This window comes from Mirounga angustirostris, unplaced genomic scaffold (genome assembly GCF_029215605.1).
Source record: "Mirounga angustirostris isolate CCGP_5_RB_7025 unplaced genomic scaffold, mMirAng1.0.hap1 SCAF_7, whole genome shotgun sequence".
Lineage (NCBI taxonomy): Eukaryota > Metazoa > Chordata > Mammalia > Carnivora > Phocidae > Mirounga > Mirounga angustirostris.
The window spans coordinates 114,788,379-114,809,705 of NW_026991715.1; the positions used below are offsets into that span (position 1 = coordinate 114,788,379).

A 21,327-nucleotide genomic window follows, 5' to 3' on the forward strand; every position below is an offset into this window, starting at 1 on the left:
AGCAAATGTGTGTTAAGGTTTATTCTTTTAAACTCAAAAACAAAACTAAAATTTGAAGCATAACTTCTGAGTCCAAAACTTTGTAATTGGACATTTTGAAATACTTGGGGTAGTTTCCTAATATTTGCTACGAGTCCACTTCTCTACCAATTTGAGTAAACTGAATTGTATTCCTAAGACTCATGTTATCAAAGAACAGAAAATGTTTTTTCATAATGCAAATGGAGTCAAACAACCAAGTTTAAATTTGCAATAAGGATATTTTCTCTTGAAGAGATTACAATACAAAGTTTTATAAATGTTAGTGCATAATTAGAAAACTTATGTCTGATTGCATTCAGCTCTTGTTTAATAGTTAAATTCTCTTTAATGACCAAATTGTGATCTTTAAGTACTATTTTCTATTAAAAGTCATTCCTTTTGAGAAATAGTTGATTTCAGGTCCACATGAGGACATTTACAAAATGAGTCAGACATGTTTTTGTGCCAGAAAACAAGGAAACAATCAGACGCTAAAGAGGTCACGTCAACAGTACACAGTAACTAAGCTGAAAAGACATCTGCTGGCAAAGTTGGGGCAATTTGAGCAAAAAAGAATGACATCAGTGTTTACAATATCAATATATAAAAATTCAGTAATTTACGATGACTCTCAGGGAAAGACTGGTCACTATCTGAATCTGCTAAGGTACCGACTCTACATCAAAAATTGATACAAAAAAAAGAATCAAGACTCCACCTTTCCTGAACCAGCTATGTTTCAGCTTATCCAAGAGTTGATGAGGTCAAGTTCTTCATAAAAATACAGAAGGAATAACAGACCTAGAAAATCACCATTTTCCAATCTTGGGGCAACAGTAGATCTAAGAAATGATTAATGGCTGATCAGTCAATAAGTGCCAAGTTGCTGGGGACTTGATAACAGAGAGATCCAGTTGCTACCACCTAATACAGTGGTCTAGCTCAGCATCACTGAGTTAGGCCTCAGCATTGCACTTCAAGATACAAGGCAACAGGAACTATAAAAACCCATTTTTGAAATACTTTTACCGATTAAATGGAAACCAAATCTAAATCATGCCTCAAGATCTAACAACCAGTTTACAGTAATAAAAATAGAGAATAGAGGAACTCCCCAACACCATGAGAAAGCAATCCACCAAACTCAAAATGTGGAATTCTCCATAATACAAAGGACTGGTTTCTCTAATAAATGAACTGTATTTAAAGGGGGCAGGAGGAGTACAAAAGACGTAATAGATGTAACAAACAAATGCAATAAATGGGCCTTGTTTGGATCCTAATATGAACAAACCAACTATAAACAGCATTTGAGACTACCAAAAAATTTTAATATGGGCTGGATATTAGGTGAAATTAAGAAACCACTGTTAATTTTGTTAGGTCTGATCATGATGTCGTGATTATATGAGGAGAAAAAAACAGACCTTATCAGTCAGAAATGCTCCAGCCAGTATAAACTTTCCTCAAGTCCAGTGAGGCCTCTCTAAAGCAGGGGAGAAATTTGCATGGGCTTTGAAATGGGATTTTCTGATCCAAAATAGCACTTGGTTCGTTTGGTGCAATGTACCTCATAAGTGACCAGGAATTTGGGGGAGAGAAAAATTTGAGTCAGAAGTTATGTCACTGAATACATGATTTTTGCAGTCAGAGTAAGTTTTCTTACATTTAGGGAGAAGGTCCTAGAAATATATGAAGACTTCGGGGCGCCTGGGTGGCTCAGTCGTTAGGCGTCTGCCTTCAGCTCAGGTCATGATCCCAGGGTCCTGGGATCGAGCCCCGCATCGGGCTCCCTGCTCTGCGGGAAGCCTGCTTCTCCCTCTCCCACTCCCCCTGCTTGTGTTCCCTCTCTCGCCGTGTCTCTCTGTCAAATAAATAAATAAAATCTTAAAAAAAAAAAAAAAAGAAAGAAATATATGAAGACTTCAGGAAAAAACCTGTGTGTCTACACATGAGGACCTTCAATGAAGTAGTGGTTCTTAAAGCCACTAAACCAGCCACCTAAGTTTTCCATTATAGCAAAGTCTCTGGTAGATTCGCAGGTGCAGATGAAGATGCATCAGAGATGCACCCCTCTGTATTCAAACCCGGATCAGATTTCCAGTGCTGATGCAAACATTCTCTACTGGCAGTGAATGCCCTGAGGTCAAGCAGGGTAGCTAGGCAGAAGTCTGAGCCCTAGGATGTTAAGGCTGTAAAAAGGACCTGTGTCCTAGCTGTAATGCTAGTTGCAACCACTGAAGGGCATTCAGATGGGCTAGTATTTCTGTTTGTACTGTTATTGGGGTTAGAGTTTCTAACAATAAAGTTTTCTAGCACCAACCCCATTTCTCCCATAAACCCTATTATTTTTGGTTCACTATTTTGCCAACTGCAAGGGTTTTTAGGGATGCATATGACATTGTAGCAAAAATAACTGTATACTAGTGTTGAAATGTTGACCACTTAGTAGATGTTCAACCTGATGTTGAACCACTAAATTTCTCTGGACTGCCCGACATTTTATTTCACAAATGGGAATACTACCTGACTCTCTAGATTGTTAAGATTATGTGTGTAAAGCACCTAATGTCGTCCAGCCCATGAGAGGCACTGAAGAAACAGTGGCTATTATTGTCCAAGGACCAGCTTCGATTGTCTACCCACCACGGCTCAGTGAGGCAGCTTCAGAAGCAACCAGGCCAACAGCAGAGATTCTGACACGAGCACTCAGCCATTATCCCACAGGCTCCTCTCCAGCTAAGCCAAACCACAGAAACACAAGCAGCCTTTCATTGTTCCTTCCTCCGGTCTGCAGCTCAAACTCCAGATGGAGCCACACCCTGACCCATTGTCTTGACTATTACAAACTGAGCAAAGTTCAGAAAAGTGGAAGTTTCTGCTTCTAGTGATGGTAACTCAGGTTAGTATCTGGTATGCTGAGAAGCAGTCCTGAGGGCCCACCAGTGGCTTTTCCAGGTATCCCACTGCCAGTCTATGGTAAGCCAGGGCCTGACATATCTCCTCAGAGGAATTCCCAACTTCAGAGTCCAGTGACCAGGGCCTCAGTATCCATCCTGTCACCCCTGTGCCCTCCTCATGGCTTTTGGTTGCAAAAGCTTGGTGGAGGGCAACCCCAAAGGGGTTCACTGCAAATTCTTCTGGCAGAGGAAGGGTATGCAGAGAACCTGGTCAGAAACTTTAAGAGTCCTTTCATCTCTATCCAATATGGCTTTTTCATATACACGTAGTCAGACTTGAGGAGAGTTTAAAAACACAGTGTTGAACCGACAGTAGAGCCCTGGATCTTCCTTCATGGCAGCTCATGGTAGCTCTCCTGAGACCCAGGAGCAAGCTACTTCCCTGTGAGACTTCTCAGACTCACGCCCCGTCTGCCCCCACTGTGGGCCTGAGAACTGCCTGTTTAACGATGCCTCCCTTCCTGTTCAGCCCCTTCTGACCCGGGGCATCCCGCAGACTGCACCCAGTGCCCGATCTCACTGAGGGTCGTTTTCAGGAGGGCAGCCTAGTCTAGAAAAGAAAGGAGAAAAAGAGAAGAATATAGGATGAAGAAAGTAGGAAAAAGAAAATAAAGGCAGGGATGAGGCTCAAATATTAAGAAATGGCAAAGGACTGGGCACCTGGGTGACTCAGTTGGTTAAGCGACTGCCTTCGGCTCAAGTCATGATCCTGAAGTCCCGGGATCAAGTCCCGCATCAGGCTCCCTGCTCAGTGGGGAGTCTGCTTCTCCCTCTGACCCTCCTCCCTCTCATGCTCTCTCTCTGTCTCATTCTTTCTCTCTCAAATAAATAAATTTTTTAAAAAATCTTAAAAAAAAAAAAGAAATGGCAAAGGATTTATTCATGCCTGGGAGTGTCACATATTGACTTTATCATCATATATTGCCTATATTTTAATTTTTTAAAAAAATGTAAAAACACTCAGGAAAGAATTGCAAGGGGGTAATATGGAATAGGGGGAATGAGTGAAGGAGGTCAAAAGGTACAAACTTCCTCTTATAAGATCATGAAGTCCTGGAGATGTGAGATCCAGCATGGTGACTATAGTTAACAATGCTGCATTCTATAGTTGGAAGTTGCTAAGAAGAGAGAATTTGCAGGATTATATCCTGAAAGCATTCATAGTTTTGTTGTAAAAATTTGGCCCTTTGGGGGTTCATAATGAAAATGTATGAACTATGAGGGAGAAAAGATTTTGACCAAGTAAAGGATCTTTAAAGTCATTTACGTTGTTAATCAAACCTAAGTGAGGTTTTTCCTCACTCTGTCCTTATTTTTCCAAATGCAGTTGGTCACCAGGCATTTAATGTTAATAAATGAAATGACATTTAGTGCCATCCATGCTGTCCATGAAAAAGTGGCCTGCACAGAGCTTTTCTTCCCAGACTCCCATGGAATGCACTAACAGAACAGACAGATCTCCAATTGTTGCTCATAAAGTGCTTCCAGACTTGGATCCTCAGAGAGAGTGTCTCACTTGCAAGGAGTCTGAGAACAAGCTTTCACATGCTCCAGATAGCAGGGCTTGAAAACACAGGAGCAGCCTGTTTTCCAAAAAGGGAGAAGAAAAGCAAATGTCCAGTTGATTGGACAAACTAGTTGTAGGTAGAAGAAGAATGTGAAATGTGTAGGAACTTGAGGGTGAACATCACTCATGAGGTGAAGGTGGATTTTGATTGCTGCGTATGGGCTTTGTGGAAGGAGAACGCAAATGTTAGAGCTGGACCATTTAAAAATTCATTGGTTGGGGGAGCCTGGGTGGCTCAGTCGTTGGGTGTCTGCCTTCGGCTCTGATCATGGTCCCAGGGTCCTGGGATCGAGCCCAGCATCGGGCTCTCTGCTCTGCGGGAGGCCTGCTTCTCCCTCTCCCACTCCTCCTGCTTGTGTTCCCTCTCTCACTGTGTCTCTGTCAAATAAATAAAATCTTAAAAAAAAAAAAATTCATTGTGTTCAACACCACTCTCTACAAGAGTTAAGGATCAAAATACAATATCAAAATTCACATAAGAACTTAGAAAAATAGGTAAAACATAGACAAAGAGAAGTTATGAGTGACACTCTCCTATCCTGTCTCTGGAGCCCATTTGGGTGTTTTAAAGATACCTCCACAAAAACTAAACCTTAAAAGAATAGAATTTCCACCAACTTACTAGCCTCGTCTTTCAAGAAACTAAAGGAAACTGAGTAAGATTATTGCTTAGAGATTTGGAAGAATTCCAAGTATATTCATATTGCTAAGATTAAAGCCAGCCCAATTTAAAAGTTGCATGAAAACTCAACTGGTATTGATTCTAAATTAAATCCAAGAAAATTCTCAGGTTGATTTCATCCATTTAGAGCTGTCTAAAATAAAGAAAAAGTGTGAATAATATCTATTAGGATTTCTGCCAGATTCAAGTTTTCACTCCTATCAAAAGGATTATATTGAAGGAAAAGGAAGAGCCTTCTTTGCTCCTTCATGCATGAAGGACTTGTTCTGAAAATATAAACTATCCATGCAAATTTAAAAAATTGCTCTTCTGTGAGAGCTTATGGTATGTGGTAAAAGTACGATGAATGCATTGGAGCTGCATATTAATGATCTATTGTTGCATTTTAAATTACCCCCAAATTTAAGAACTTAACATTTATTATCTTACACAGTTTCTAGGGTCAGGAATCCAGGAATGGCTTAGTTGGATAGTTCTGACTCATGAGATTATAGTCAAGTTGTCAGCTGGGGCTACAGACTTCTGAAGGCTTGACTGGAGCTGGAGAATCTGCTTCCAAGCTTATTCATTTAGTTGTTAACAGGCTTCCATTCCTTGTCACTTGGGGTGTTAATTATATGGGATAATGTTCATTACCCAGTGGCTGTCTTCCTTCAGAGTGAGTAATGAAAGGAGAGAGGGAGAAAGAGAAGCCACAGTGTCTTTTATAACCTAATCTTGGAAGTAGTGGTATGTTGCAGGTGCATCCTGGCACAGTGTGGAAGGAGACTCTATGGAGGTATACCAGGATACCAGCAGGGGACTGCCTTGGACACTGGCTACCACAGTCTGCCCTCTGGGCCCCAGTGATTCATGTTCCCCCCACATGTGTGTACTCACCCCATCCCAAGACTTCTAAAATCTTCTTTCCATTACAACATCAGCTCAAAATCCAGAATCATGTCATCTAAGTCAGGTCCAGGTTCACAGAAGGCTCCTTGGGTATAGTTCCTTTAGTATGGTCCCGCTTAATCTAAAAACCAGAAAACTAAAGAGAAAAGTTAGCTGTCCTCCCCACAGCTAGCATACAATGGTAGAACACATGTAGGGTAAACAACACAGGCATTATGTCCTATTCCAAAAGGGAGGAAATGGGAGGAGTCATAGCTACTCTGAAATCCAGCCAGGTGAATGTTGGAAGTTCCTTAGGACTCAGCGTTGTTCCTACCCAGGTGTTTTTCTCCAGGGCTCTTGGCTACACCTCCTGAGCCATCCCCCCTTTTTTTTTTGTCCTGAAAATTAGTACCTGTAAACAGGTGAATAATTTTCCAAACTTACAGTAGAATGTGTGTGGTGGGGGTTGTACAAAGGGGGGAGGTACAAAGGCCTTTTTTCATTTCATACTTTTTCTGTCCCTTTGAGTTCTAATTGGCAATGTTTCTGCTGATATTATTCTTTTTAGAAGTTTTGTGAATCCCTTACAAATTTTATCAGATCCATTCTATTAGACAAAAGTCACACCCACAAATCTCCTTGAGATAACCTCTTCTCTACCTAGGGATTCTGCTGAGGGCCCAATTGTTTGCTTGAGAGGATCTGTGAGCTACACCCTTATCAACATTAGGACCTTTTATGTGACTAAATTGGTACTCCAGGGCACAACTTTTGATCTTTCTCAGCTTCATTTTTAGACCATGTTCCCCTGATTGTGTCCTAGATTTAACCTTCGCTCTAAAGACATTTCTTCCTTTTAGCATTGTTTGTCACAGGTAGAGACCGACATTCTTAAAACTAATAAGTCCTGGCTCCTTTTGCTTACCATTTCTTCCTTAAGTGTATCTCTCTCTTATTGCATGTTGTTATAAAGAGCTCTGAGAAACCAGTGGCACCTTCAGCACTCTGGCTGGAAATCTCCTTAGCTAGATCACCCACTTCTTTAGGTACATTTGCTATCTTCCACACTACTGAAGATAACAATGTTGCTAAACTCTCTGCCCCTGCATAAGAAGGATTCTCTGTCCTCCTTTTTCTTTTTTTTTAAGATTTATTTATTATTTGAGAGATAGCATGTGCAAGCCAAGGGAGGGGCAGAGGGAGAGGGAGAGAGAATGCTAAAGCTGAGCTCAGAGCCTGGAGTAAGGCTCAATCCCAGGACCCTGAGATCATGATCTGAGCTGAAACCAAGGGTCAGATGCTCAACTGACTGTGCTTCCCAGGCACCCCGTCCTCCTTTTTCAATAAGATTTTCCTCGCTTTCTTTTAAACCCCAACCAGCAACCTGCTCAAAGTCCAAAATTCAACTAACAGTCTGTTGAAGACTATTTAGGCTTTCACTAAGGCACTCTTTAAAATCCTTCCAGCTACCATCCCCTGCCCAGTTCCAAAGCCACTCTTCAATTTTAGGTATTTGTTTGGTAGCACCCCACTTCCAGGTACTACAATCTATACTCGCTATCTATTGCTGTGTAACAAATTACCCCCCAAACTTAGCAGCTTAAAGCAACAAATATGTACCATCTCATAATTTCTGAGGACCAGGAATCCAGAAACAGCTGAGTTGAGTTATTCTGGCTCAGGGTCTCTCATGAGGTTGTGGTCAAAGTGTCAGCCAGGCCGGCCATCTCCTGGGGGCTTGACTGGGGCTGATGGTCCCACGTAACAGTCTCACTCACATGGGTGTTTGTCATGTAGGCCTCTCAATCAAACTGCTTATTACATGGGAGCTTCTCAGAGAGAAAGAGAGAGAAAGGAAGAAAGGAGGAGGGAGGGAGGAAAGGAGGAAGGGAGGAAGGAAGGAAGGAAGGAAGGAAGGAAGGAAGGAAGGAAGGAAGGAAGGAAGAGAGAAAATTTGTGTATGGTTTTAATATTCATAAAATTTCCAAGAATGCAACTACCACATAAATCAAGGAACTATTACACATTGTTTTGTTTGGATTTTACTAAGTTGGTCATAATATGAAAAAGTAGCCTAACTATCAATCTGCATTTGTATCTGTAGCATTCAAGATGATTCTACAAAAATATTCTTACAGACAATTCCATTATGTCTTCTAGTGCAATTGAGCCCTACTGCAATACTGACATGTATCAAGAAAATCTCCCTACATGCAATTATAAAAATCAGCATAATGTAATACACTAATGGAAATATAAAAGTTGGATACAGAGAAAGTAGTTACATTATAAATGTTTCATTTAGGATAATCAAAGTATTTACAATAGAAATGGGTGTTGGGTCTGATAGATTTGAGACCGACAGATCTAGAGCCAAGTGTTCCGATGGCTGAGGGTACTGCCTTGGAGGATGTACACTGAAGGAAACCCCTCTTCGGGGTAACTTACCCTGAAAGAAGCTATGTGGAGTGAACTAGAAGGAACACTGGGCCTTATTCCTTATTGATAGTACTATTAATTTTTAATTACCAACTTGTTTCATCTCCCATTATCACCATCTAATAGATGCTCAGTGAAAATGTCAAAAAGAGGCACAACAAAAATCTCCTTTGATAAATTCAGGATACTACCATTTATTTCTTGAAACACTGATCAAACAAACAATGATTTGTAAGTTCCATGCAAAATGATCCTGTAATACTTTTTATCACATTTTCCAATTTTGATGGGTATAATTTCCTATATAACTTCTAATCTAAATCTGTAGTGTGAGTAACCTAGTGAAGTGTTATCAGGCCAAAATGAGGGCCTCAAGGGCCCAAATAAATCAGAAGCTGTCTTATTTATTATGTACATTATATTTCACTTCTCAAGGGGTTGGGAAACATCTTGGGCATTTTTTTACGTACTGCGTGGGATGGTAGAGATTGATAAATCATCTGGAGACAGAGCTTCTTTATTAAGAAAGAAAACTCAGTGAATTCTGTACCCCAGGCCCCACTCCCTTCGCGCGATACACTCCTATTCATGCTCTAAGTTTCAAGACCTTTCCCGACCCCCCAAGTCGGGCATAGGCACCCTTCATCAGCTTCCCTAGCATCTACCACACTGTCATGGGAGTCACAGTGAGGGCAACTGTTGGGTTACTTCTTTGCTTTTCCCACTAGACTCCAAGCTGTGTGCGGGCAGGGATCAAAGCTTATCCATTGCTGTCCCTCATGCCCCACACATAGTAGGTCATCAGTGCTTAGCCAGTCATTCAACAAGGTAATTAAGCACTTAACAAACTGCGTCAATGTTGGCTTCTATACCAGTCCACCGGGCAGCCAAGAACAGGACGAACCTTCAGGTCTGGTTCCCATTGACCACCGACTGATGCAGTGTCTGTGCTTTCTACAGCTGCTCCTCCAAGGCCCTAAGGCTCTTCTGTTTGGTCTCTCAACTTCACTTCCAATTAAGTTGTAACTCGGAGGTGTGGAAAGCTCCGTTCTTAGTCATTTGTTTGTTCAGTTTAGCACAGTGGTTCTCAGATTTCAGCATGTCGGGCCTGCCTTCAGAGTTTCTAATTCAGGAGGTCTAGATGGGGGTCAAGAATTTGCATTGCTAACATGTCCGCAGGTCCTGCTGGTGCTGCAGATCTGAAGACCACCTTTTGAGGATCACTGGCTGAGCAAGAAATTCCTGCCACTGTTATCCCAGCAACAGATCTTAAAGACGTCTCCAATTCTGAATTTTAAAAAAATGTGTCTCTAGTTGCAAAAGAGTTATAGACATCAGAGGTAGAGAGAATATGGGATACCAACAGGCTCCTGAAAATATTCTAAACTCCTTAAGATAAACCTGGTTCTGAGAAGAGGAAAAAGCTTCTCAGGCTTATCTCAGGATAAGCCTGAGAAGAGGAAAAAGAGAATCAGAAGGCCACTTCCCATGGAGCAGCCAAGCTGAGACCTGGCAAGGCAGAGGATGATGGTCCAGTAAAACTTTCTAGACCTGAGGCCTCCACCATCTCTCTGCCATACAACTACACCCACCTCTTAACCCTGCTTGAATTGAATGAGGACTTCACAATTCTAACAGTCTTAGCCAAATCTGAAGATATTCCAATGCATCTGCATCTTAATCTGTTTGGGCTGTTATAACAAAGTACCATAGACTGGGTGGCTTATCAACAACAGAAATTTATTTCTCACAGTTCTGGAGTCTGGGAAGTCCAAGATCAAGGTGCCAGCAGATTCAGTATCTGGTGAGCCAGTTTCCTGGTTCATAGATGGCCATCTTCTCTCTAAAACCTCATATGACAGAAGGGACAAGGATGCTCTCTGGAACTTCTTTTTTTTTTTTTTTCCTGCTCTCTGGAACTTCTTTCATAAAGGCACTAATCCCATTCATGAGGGCAGAGCTCTTCTAAGGATCCCACCTCCTAACACCCAGTGTGATGATATTCTGGGGGTTAGGATTTAATACCATCACACTGGGTGTTAGGATTTAATACATGAAATTGGTGGGACAGGCACACAGCATTCAGTCTATAGAAATCTATTTTTTGAAAACATGTGTTATTGGGGGCGCCTGGGTGGCTCAGTCAGTTAAGCTTCTGCCTTCGGCTCAGGTCATGATCCCAGGGTCCTGAGAAAGAGCCCCACATTGGGCTCCTTGCTCAGCAGGGAGCCTGCTTCTCCCTCTCCCTCTGCCTGCCACTCCCCCTCCTTGTGCTTGTGCTTGTGCTCTCTCTCTCTGTCAAATAAATAAATGAAATCTTAAAAAAATTTTAAAAACATGTTATTTAGTTAATAGTTAGCATTTATTATCTATTAGCTAGTAGGAACAATGTTTCCAACAATATGTGGATTTGAAATGTAATGGTTTTTAGCTATCTTGCAATATGTGTACTTTTTCTTAAATAAGTGAGCTCTTAAAAATTACTGATTGGGGACACCTGGGTGGCTCAGTCATTAAGCATCTGCCTTCAGCTCAGATCATGATCTCCAGGTCCTGGGATTGAGCCCTGCGTTGAGCTGCCTACTCAGTGGGAGTCTGCTTCTCTCTCTCTCTCCCTCTGCCCCTGCCCACAACTTGTTCTCTCTCTGTGTCTCAAATAAAGAAATAAAATCTTTTAAAAAAATTACTGATCAGATAAGTCTTTAACTCTTGCCATGTTTACCTAAGCAGTTATCTTTCCCCCCATCTCCCGTATGTTATTTTCCTTTTGTAGAGGAGGACAATCTTTTTTCCTCTACCCTTTTAGGTTCAATCCCTGAGGCCCTGCTAATAAAATTGAGGAGAGACTGATTAACAGGAAAAAAGACATATAAGTTTTATTTGATGTCAATACTTTTATGTGGCATGGAGGGCTACATAGAAAAGAAGTGAAAATCCCAAGAAGCAATTAGACCTGAGAGCTTATATACCATTATAACAAAGGGCAATAAACTGTGGAGATATAACAAGACAAAGGAAAAGGGGTTTGGACTTCCAGGAGCAATAAATTTGGGGAAGGTAAATATATGGGAGAAACTAGCAGAAGAGATAAGCATTATTCAGTAAGGTTTGTTTATGCAGATTCAAGTTGGTGTTGTCTTCAATGACAATAATCATCTTCTCTTCCAGGTACAAGGGAAAGGAAGGGGACAGCTTCACAAAGGTAAATGTATGCCCTACTTTCAGTCAGAAATGAGAGGGTAGAGATCTTTTTGTGTGTCTGCTGTTTCTCAGTTACTTACAGCTCAAAATAATCCTTATGGCAAAGCAGCATACTTTGTGGTGGCATATTCTAATCCCCTTCACTTTCTAGACTGTAAGCTCACTTACAAAATGTAAGTATATAATAGGGTACTATTCTTGAAATAGCAATTAATGCTTCTCACTCCACCTTCTGCCCATGTAGTCAAGGCCAGGTCAGGCGTTTTCACAGAAGGATTTCTGCACCCAAAACATGTCTGGGGAAGAGCATAGAGAGCTACACAAGTGGAGGGGCACATTTTGCAACAGTCAGTGACAAAAGGCCAATCAAGACAGTGAAGCCAGACAAGGATCTCCAGGATAGAATACACCCCAAACCAAACAGCTTCCTCTTTGTCACTAATGACAAGACCCAAATGGCAGCCTGAAATAGAAAAGATGTTTATCTTTATTAAAATTAAGAATTATTGCCTGCACACCTGTGTTTTGGACCCAGATACATACCCACCACCCATACAAGCTTAATAACCATTGGTTATATTGTTGGATATCTAAGAGTTCCTTAAGTTGTAGTCTGAGAGTTCTCAAGTTGTAACTTGGTTGTTGTTGTTGTTCCTTATCACAAAAATCTTTTTTTTTTCTTATCACAAAAATCTTATCATTAAATATTCTTTGGGGGTGCCTGGGTGGCTTGGTCAGCTAAGCATCTGATTCTTGGTTTCAGCTCAGGGTCATGATCTCAGGGTCCTGGGATCAAGCCCCACGTCGGGCTCTGTGTTCAGTGGCAAGTCTGCTTGAAATTCTCTCTCTCTCCCTCTCCCTCTGCCCCTCCCTCTGCTCACACTCTTTCTCTCTCTCTAAAATAAATAAATATTAAAAAAATAAATATTCTTTGGAAGATCATCAACCTACTGCCCTTTATTTCTTGCTGAAGCATTTTGGAGATCCAAACTATGTATAATGAACATCTGCAACTCCACCATTCTGCTTGATAAATACAACATTTTAGATATATTTAAAACCCTCTGTGTTTTTCTCCCAAATCTCATCCTACTTCCATATAGTAAATGAAGCCATGAATGTTTTTAATAACTATTTATATATGTAGGACAATTATATGTAGATAGTTTTATGTAAAAATAATAAATTATTTTGTTTTAAGCTTTATATAAATAGCATATGGAACATCCTTCTGCAACTAGTTTCCACTCAATCTTATTTTAGGCATTTCCATACTGACACCCATAGTGCTAACTCGCTAATTTGCAGAGCTATACCACAACTTGTCACTTTTCTGATTGAAAGCAGTTTTGTTTAATTATTTGCTTTTATAATGAATATTGAATGTCTATTTCTTTAATATCTCCTTCCATGTGTGCAAAAATTTCTCTAGGATACATGCTCCAAGTGATATTGCTGGGCTATAGGATATGCGCACCTTCAGATTTTCCTAGGTATTGTCAAGTTGCTTTCCAAAGCGGGTGTGCCCATTGGACTCTCGTAGCAGTGTTTGACAGTTCCTGTTGTTCAACTTCCTCACCAATTCTTGATATTGTCAGTCTTTATACATTTTGTCAATCTGATGGGTATGAAATGGTATATTACTTTAAAACTGGATTTACCTTGGGGTGCCTGGCTGGCTCAGTTGGTAGAGCATGTGACTCTTGAACTCAGAGTCATGAGTTCAAGCCCCATATTGGGTGTGGAAACTACTTAAAATAAAAAAATTTTTTGAAAAAAAAATTGGATTACCTAATTAATGGAGAGGCACGTTTATTGGAAAATATGATGCCTTCCTCTATGAATAGCTTGTTTGGATTGTTTGCCCATTTTTCTTTTGGTCTTCTTGCTTTGTAAGAACTTTCAGTGTTATCAACTATGTATTGCAAATCAATTTTCCCAGTCTGCATTTTCTTCTTTTAATTTTGTTTTTTGCTATCTTAATATGTAGAAGTTTTAAATTTTGTGCAGGGATATTTCAAATTTGTTTTCTTTGGCATTTTTGTCTTATCTTCATGATTTAAGGAGTAGAGAATAATTTACATCCCACAATTTTTTTAAAAGTTATACTTTTCACATTTAGATCTTTAATCTTCTGGAATTTACCAGTCTGTTGGTGTAAGGTAGGGATCTAGTTTTAATTTATTTTTATGTATACATAACATTTTCCTAGTAAGATTTATCATTTTCCCAGTAAGATTTATTAAACAGTCTTGTCCTCAGTGATCTGCAATCCCGTGTCTATCATACCAAATGTGTGGTGATAGGTGGAGCTGCTGTCGGGCTCTGTTTAGTTTCATTGGCCCATTGTCTGTTCTCTTATTTTAAAATGATGGCAAATAAAGCAATCTGGTAAAAAGTTATCCTGCCTCTCTCCCTTCTCAGTGATCTCTAACATTTGACTACATGTAGTCCTTTACTCTTCAATGTAAATATAATATCAGTTAGTCAAGATCCTCAAAAAACAAAACAAACAAACCCTAGTTATGAATCAAACTGTCTTTTAAAAACTGAAGTTTTTTAAAAAACTGAATACTCACACCTATTTCACTCGCTCTTTGAGGCATTTATTAGCTAGAATTGTACGTTTGTTTGAGACCCTAAAAGTCCTGGGACAACTGTCCTGACACTTTCTGGAACCATGTCTATGGTAGCTTTGGAGAGAATGGCCTGGCCAAAAACTTTGTTTTTCTAATCCCAGGGAAGATACAAACTCAGCAGTTGCCCTATGGTGCTCCAAGTGATTTGCCCAAGGACCTCCCACTGAGATCTCCATGAACTTGCAGCTTGGATAACTCAGTGAGGTCACCCCCTGCAGTTTCACAGGCAGATGGCCAAACCCTGACACAAGGCTGCAGTCAGAGTCCCAAACAAGTACATACACATAGCCTCCTGTCTATAGCTTGAACCCATGGTCTGTATCAATTAGGAAAAACTACGAAGAAGAGTATATCAGGCTTAATGTTTTCAAATAATTAAGTTTTAGATAAGTTTTAGGATGAACAGCTTTTGCAAAAAGCTTATATCCATAGGTAATTTTCTACTAAACACTAAAGTAACAAGTGCTCTATTTGCCTAAAGAATTCTAAATTCAGTATAATTTGCAGCTAAACCTAGAACTGGAAGAAAACTTAAAAGATAATATATTTCAGTGTTGGTTCCCAATCTTGACTACACTTTGGAATTATCTGAGTGACTCCAAAAAATCTCAATGCCCAGGCTGCACACTAAATAACACTGGGAAAAGAGACCAAACACTGGTATTTTTCAAAACTGCTTGAGTGATTTCATCGTATAGCCAGTGTTGAGAACCAGTGGCTTAGGTCAAGCCTTTAGCACATTAATAAAATGAGATTTAGAGAGGTTAAATCACTTTTAATCATGTTCTAAACTTACACCATCCAATTGGTAGGCTTGGCCACTTGTGACTTTTTAAAGTTAAACTTATTAGAATTGAATAAAATTAAAAATTGAGTTCCTCCAGTTGCACTAGCCACTTCTCAGGGGCTCAATACTCGCATGTGGCTAGTAGCTACCATGTTGGGCAGCATGGAAAACAGACATTTCTGCCATCACAGAAAGTTCTTTTGGTCATTGTTATAACAGAAATAATCCCACATGTATTTTTTAAAAGTCATTCTTTGAAACATGGCAGAAGACCACCTATACCTTCCTATGCATTGGGTTTTGATTTCTTTCTAGTTATTTGGTAACTTCAGAAGCACTTTCAATTATTGTCACAGGATGATCAATATATAAAAAAATTTAAACAAGCACAAATCAACATTAAGGTGTATATCCATAAAGCACCTAATACTACAATTAAAGCAACAGCCTCTTGGGCAAGTATAGTTGTGACTCAAATCCAAGAGATACCCCCACTCTACGTCCACACAAATCAATGGGTAATGATCCAGGAGGCCAGTTTTTTTCCTTGATTGGTAAAGAGAGCACATGAAGGAAGAGGAAAGGGAGCGCTCTACTTCCCCAGTGACTGGTCTATCAGGCTCAGGGGCAACTCGTAAGTGTGTCTAGGCACAATCTTGGCCCACGGAGAGCATAAAGGAAGTTGACAGAGGACAATCTCCTCCTCCTTATGGATTGAAAACAAGACACAGTACGAGAACTAAGCTAAAGTAACCTCTATTATAGGATTCCTTACTACCATAGTCTTTTTTTAAATTATAAGACAGATTTTTATCACCTAAAACTTCTTCGCCTCTTAAAGGAAACATGCCATGGATCAGATTTCATAAAGCAGCCTTGGTGCTAAAGGGATTCAAATCAGTTTGTGTTGGTTGTCCTTTTGTCACTGCAAGCATCTAGAAAAGTCTCAACATTTTATTAAGTTTGTTTTTTCAGTTGTGTTATGAAATTGAAACTTAATACCACCATACCAGAATACATTGTTCCTTGTCTTGGGACTTAAGTTTCGTGTTCCCAAGTGCATTATATCAGGCAGTGAGATAGCCATGCCTGGGTCTAAACAAGAGGAAGCCAGAAAGCCAATAGTAACAACCTTAAGCCAACTTGGTTGATTGCAGCATGCGAGGTACTGTTCTGAGTGTTTTACATGGGTGACATCATTTAATTCTCACAACTCACAATGAGGTGAGTGCTATTATTATCCTCATTTTACAGATGAAGAACCTGAGGGACGAGAAGTTAAGGAATTTGCCCAGGGCCACCTAGCTATAAGTGATAGAACTGAACTTCAACCCCTGCCAGTCTGACTCCAGAGCCCAGCCTCTTAATTGTTCTTCTCTTTTCAACATGTACATACTTTCATACCAATGTCATATTTTTAGCCTGTCAAGGTAAAGATCACAGACACTGGACTGGACTGGTCCACTTGGGTGGGAAAAAGTTCCCCAGGGTGGCAAGTTGTGGGTGTGAACATGTGCCCCCTTAGCCCCAGGTTTTCCAAGATAGCTTTCTTGGGGTGGGGGAACCCCTCATCCTCACTTTGACACCTATCTCCTCCACTCCCTAGCACTACACACCTCACTTTCCTTGCAAAGGCAACCGTAGTAGCTGCAACAAAAACTATTACCAGGGACTGGGAAAGAGAAGGGAGGGGCCCACAACAAACAGCAGAAATGCAGATGCACCTCGAGAGGTTACACAATAGTCCCTAGTGTCTGGGCCCTGGATAGACACGGGGGAGTAAGCTTTCCTGGCTCAAGGCAGGGGGCCGAGATGGATAGATATCAGCATTAATTAGACCATTATATAAAACATCACCTTTCTTAAGGCCATATTCTCTCCTTTGTAACCTTTACAAATCTCAGCATGTTTCTACACTGCAGCCATGAATATAAACAAGAAACACAATCTAATCCGAGGGTGACTAGTTTCCCAGCCCACGTGAACCAAATTATTTTCTCACCCAGAGAGCAACGTGATGTTCTTAAAGGCAGCAGAGTGTTCTTTGGGTCTTTCATATCCATTGGGCTTCTGTTCTGATTGTGCTACAAGCTAGTACAACTTTCCTACAGTCTTGCTTTGAGCCCTTCAGATTTGTCCCCCCCTCAGCCCCCACCAATGATTCCATTTATTTATTTATTTGCTTATTCATGTATAATGTTATCATTCAGAGCAGTTTTAGGTTCACAGCAAAATTGAGCAGAAAGTACAAAGAGTTCCCGTATATCCCTTGCTCTCCCCCTACAACACACACAGCCATTGTCAGTGTCCCTTCCAGAGAGGTACATTTGCTACAACTGGTGAACCTTCACTGACAATCTTAATGACCCAAAGTCCATAGATTACACTAGGGTTCACCCTGGGGTGTCATACATTAACTTACAAATTTTGACAAATGTATAATGACATGTATCTGCCACTATAGTATCATTCAATTACTTACTTTTTAAAGTATATTATGTATATACTTTGTCCCTGAGAGGCTCCACCTGCTTTTTTTTTTGATAATTCAGAGATGGTCCCATTGTTTCTGGAAAGCCTGTAGAGTAACTCTCTATTCTCACTGTGAATTCACTACCAAGGCCTTTGCATTTGGTCTGACAGTGAGTGACAGCCCAGGAGGCTGGGGCTCTGAGATACCCCTCAGGCAGCCAGTCTAGGAGCCAGAATCCTACAGTTGTCTTGGCAACAGCTGAAGTTTCCTGTCCTGGGCTGAAAAGCGTGTTGTCTCTTCATTTGTGAAAAGTCTATTTTACACCCTCAATCTGCCTGGGGCATAAATATGCCAGGAATGGAACCCTCAGGATTGGATTTCCTTTTTCTGATTTCAAAACAGAGGGGAAATATCCACAGTAGGAATTGAACAGGACTGCATGCATCTCATACTGGGTATTGGGTTCAAATATTCCAACATAGCCAGAATCTAAGCTGGGCAAAGTGTCAAGCTTGCACATAATTTTATTTTAGATGCAGCAACTTTTATAGACCATTACAGAGAGAAAGCAATGGCGATCCTTTTGCAGGAACCCTGCCGTCACTTGTATTTTAAAACCCTAAAACAGAGAATTTTAAAGAGAAAAAAAGTTTAACATCCTTAAGTGACTACATATTTGATTATGTCTAATATAGCTGAACTAGTATTTAAAGAGCTCAGAGCACTTTCCAAATGTGGGCTTGTTCTAGTCTAAAACACTTAGGAAGGCCATGAGCCTTGAATTAGACAATAGACATTCTCTCCGTTTCTGGTTTCTTTTCTAATTGATGCTTCCGTTTGAGCTGAAAGAGTTGCAATTTCCTTGATTGTCTCTCCTTCAAAATTCCCCAGACCATTGCTTATCCCAAAGCCCAAATGTCTGCCTATCCCAGTTGTAGGTATGTAAATAACATTTAATCTTTCTTCCTTCCTTTGAAGAACGAATTATGAAGTCTCTAACAAACATCCGCCAGATTTTATTTTAAAACTAGAAGGATAACTTGATTTCCTGGAGCAACGAGATTCACGTATTTCTACTCTCCTGTAACTTAAAATCACTAGGGGTGGCCACCCACCCAAGTGGTTATGTGCACCTGGGCAAGAACAGCTTGGGCAACAGCCAGATGAAAGAGAGTGTTTGGTACTAAGTAGATCCAGGAGGCTCCCCCAGGTCTAACATCGGGAGGTCAGACCTGCTCCTGCCAATTCTTTGGTATCAAGGGAAGCAAAGCATAAAGACTAAAGAGCAGATTTTATGCTTTGTCTCCCTTCCCCTAGCAGAGGATGTCAGGGGTCCCAGCACAGTGAAGAATATCATCAGAAGTACCCCACCCGGCAGTGACAAAGGGCTGTATTGGAACAGGTTGAGAACCCAGAGAGATTCTGCTCACTGGCCTCGCACCCCTGACCTGGTCTGAGATAAGGAAACTCATCACCTGTTATCTTTTGAGATTCCATAGGTAATAGATGCTCGAGAAAGGATTCAATGCCACAAAGGATCCTACATTGAGTTAAAAACACCTGGTTTTGCCTTTAAGGAACTTCTGAAGTGGTTGTGGCATATTTGTTTTCCAATAAACACACTGTGCTTGGAGTACAGACAACAAGCTCTTCGGAGGGAGGTTTGACTAATTCTAGGGAGGGGGCAGGGCGACTCAGGGAGGAAAGCCTCACAGAGGCAATGTCCAAGCTGAGATCTGAGAGAGCAGTAGAGATTGGTCAGGTTGAAAATAAGGGCAGGAGAGGCATTCTACTCGAAAGGGACAGACCTGGCAAAGTCACAGAGACCTTGGGATATTCCTTAGGGAGTATCAGCTATCAAGATGTTACTAGGGTAGGAATTTTGTTATTGACGGGACTAGGGAGGTAGGATTCAGCTAGATGGTAAAGGCTTTGCTTACTCTAAAGCTAGGATGAAAAACTCAAATGCCTTCAGGAGATTGGGCAAAAAATAAAGTGGTGATATTCTATAACACATAGCGAACACCAATACTGCTTAAGAGCAATGAATTTAGATCTAAGAACACCAAATCACTCAACCAAAATACCTCGGCAGACAGTACAGTCAGCCTCCTTGGCCATTCATATAAGGGTACAGGCCCCAGGACAAATGGAAACCCCTAGGATACAGATTCCTAGGATACAGATCAGTCAGCAAGAGATACCATATCTCAGCTAACAAGAACACATGTGAATCATAGAAGTCATTCAGGCAGCAACATGGCTGATGCTGAGACTGGGAGGTAGCTAGCTGTCTGAGAGCTCAGCTCCTTTAAGAGTCCATAAAGTGGGGCTCCTGTCTGGCTCCGTCGGGGGAGCATGCAACTCTTGATCTCAAGGTTGTGAGTGTGAGCCCCCTGTTGGGTGCAGAGATTACTAAAATAAATAAATAAAAACTTAAAAAAACAAAGATTCCATAAAGCAAAACCCCTTGTTTATAATCATAACACACCCCTTACAATTCATATGCTGAGGGCCAGTGTTCCCACCCCATGTACCCCAAAAAGGAAGAGATCACTCCATTGTTTTTATCAATAAACTTTCTATCCCCCCATGATAGCTTTTGTCATCATCTGTTCTCTTTACTTTTTCTTATCTGTTTTCTTTATTAAGGCCAAAAGTACAAATGAGGAAGCTTCTATTTGAGTTTTATTCTTGTTTCCTTAAACTATATGCTATAAAGTTTTCCTTAAAACTTTATATTTATATATGAATAAATAAGGCCTTGCACATATATGCAAGAGATTTTTTCCATCTACCTACAATGCCTGCAAGGGGTTGGGGAAAGTACAGTCACTTCCTGTCAGGCTGTCAGAGGCCCAGGACTCACGCTTTGGTAAGACTTTAATCCCCTTGAACACGGGTTGTATGGGCATGTGTGTGTGTGTGTGTGTGCGCGCGCACATGTGTTTTCAGAGGGAAGGAACTGTGCTGAGTCGCCGTGTGTCCTCCTCTGTGCTTACTGCGGTACAAGCCGCGCACATCTGCCCAGCTGTCCGGGCAACAGCGTGCCAGCTTGTCGAGTGGGTGCCCTGGGGATTTATGACTTGATTGTAAATACCTTACTGACTCCTAGGAGGAGGAAAAAAGGATGAAGAGCTTACTATGAACATGACTAGTAACTGCTAGGTGTTTTATGTACTGTTTTATACCTATTCCTCACAGTCTTACAATATAGTTACTTTTTTTCCATTTTATAGGGGAGGAAATTGAGGTTCAGGTAGCTTCCACAGCATCACAAACTGTTGTACCTTTGGTAGTCTGATGCCAAAACCCAAAATCTGAACTCAAGAGGGGGAAAAAAATTCCCTATTGAGAAAGGAAAATATTGACGTGTGGCCTACCTGATAGGTGCTGTTCAGTGGAAATTCTCAGGTTGACTTTTCATTTTCCTTGTCTTTTTTTCCTCTTTCTTTTCTTTTCTTTCTTTCTTTCTTTCTTTCTTTCTTTCTTTCTTTCTTTCTTTCTTTCTTTCTTTTTCTTTCTTTTTCTTTCTTTCTCCACCCCCTTTCTTTTTTTTCAAAACTCAGGCTCTTACAAGTTTGGAAGATGAAGAAATCACGTTACACACCTCTGATAAAATCAGATTTCTGAACCTGCAAAATGTAGTGTGAAGGAAAGAAGTATTCCCTTGCCCTGTGATGAC

General features: G+C 40.7%; 1 long non-coding RNA gene across 6 annotated transcripts in view; it reads right to left on the minus strand.

Moving 5' to 3' along the window:
• LOC135365430 (uncharacterized) overlaps positions 1 to 21,327 on the minus strand; it is a 105,269-nt gene that overhangs the window by 38,874 nt on the left and 45,068 nt on the right. For 4 of the 6 annotated variants that reach the window (XR_010413277.1, XR_010413279.1, XR_010413276.1 and 1 more), the window contains exons 2-4: positions 21,026 to 21,277; positions 11,824 to 12,206; positions 6,110 to 6,257 (exon numbers count right to left, since the gene is read on the minus strand). This is a non-coding gene — a long non-coding RNA (uncharacterized LOC135365430). The remainder of the gene's footprint in view (positions 1 to 6,109; positions 6,258 to 11,823; positions 12,207 to 21,025; positions 21,278 to 21,327) is intronic. The other 2 variants (XR_010413280.1, XR_010413278.1) reach the window with 2 other exon arrangements.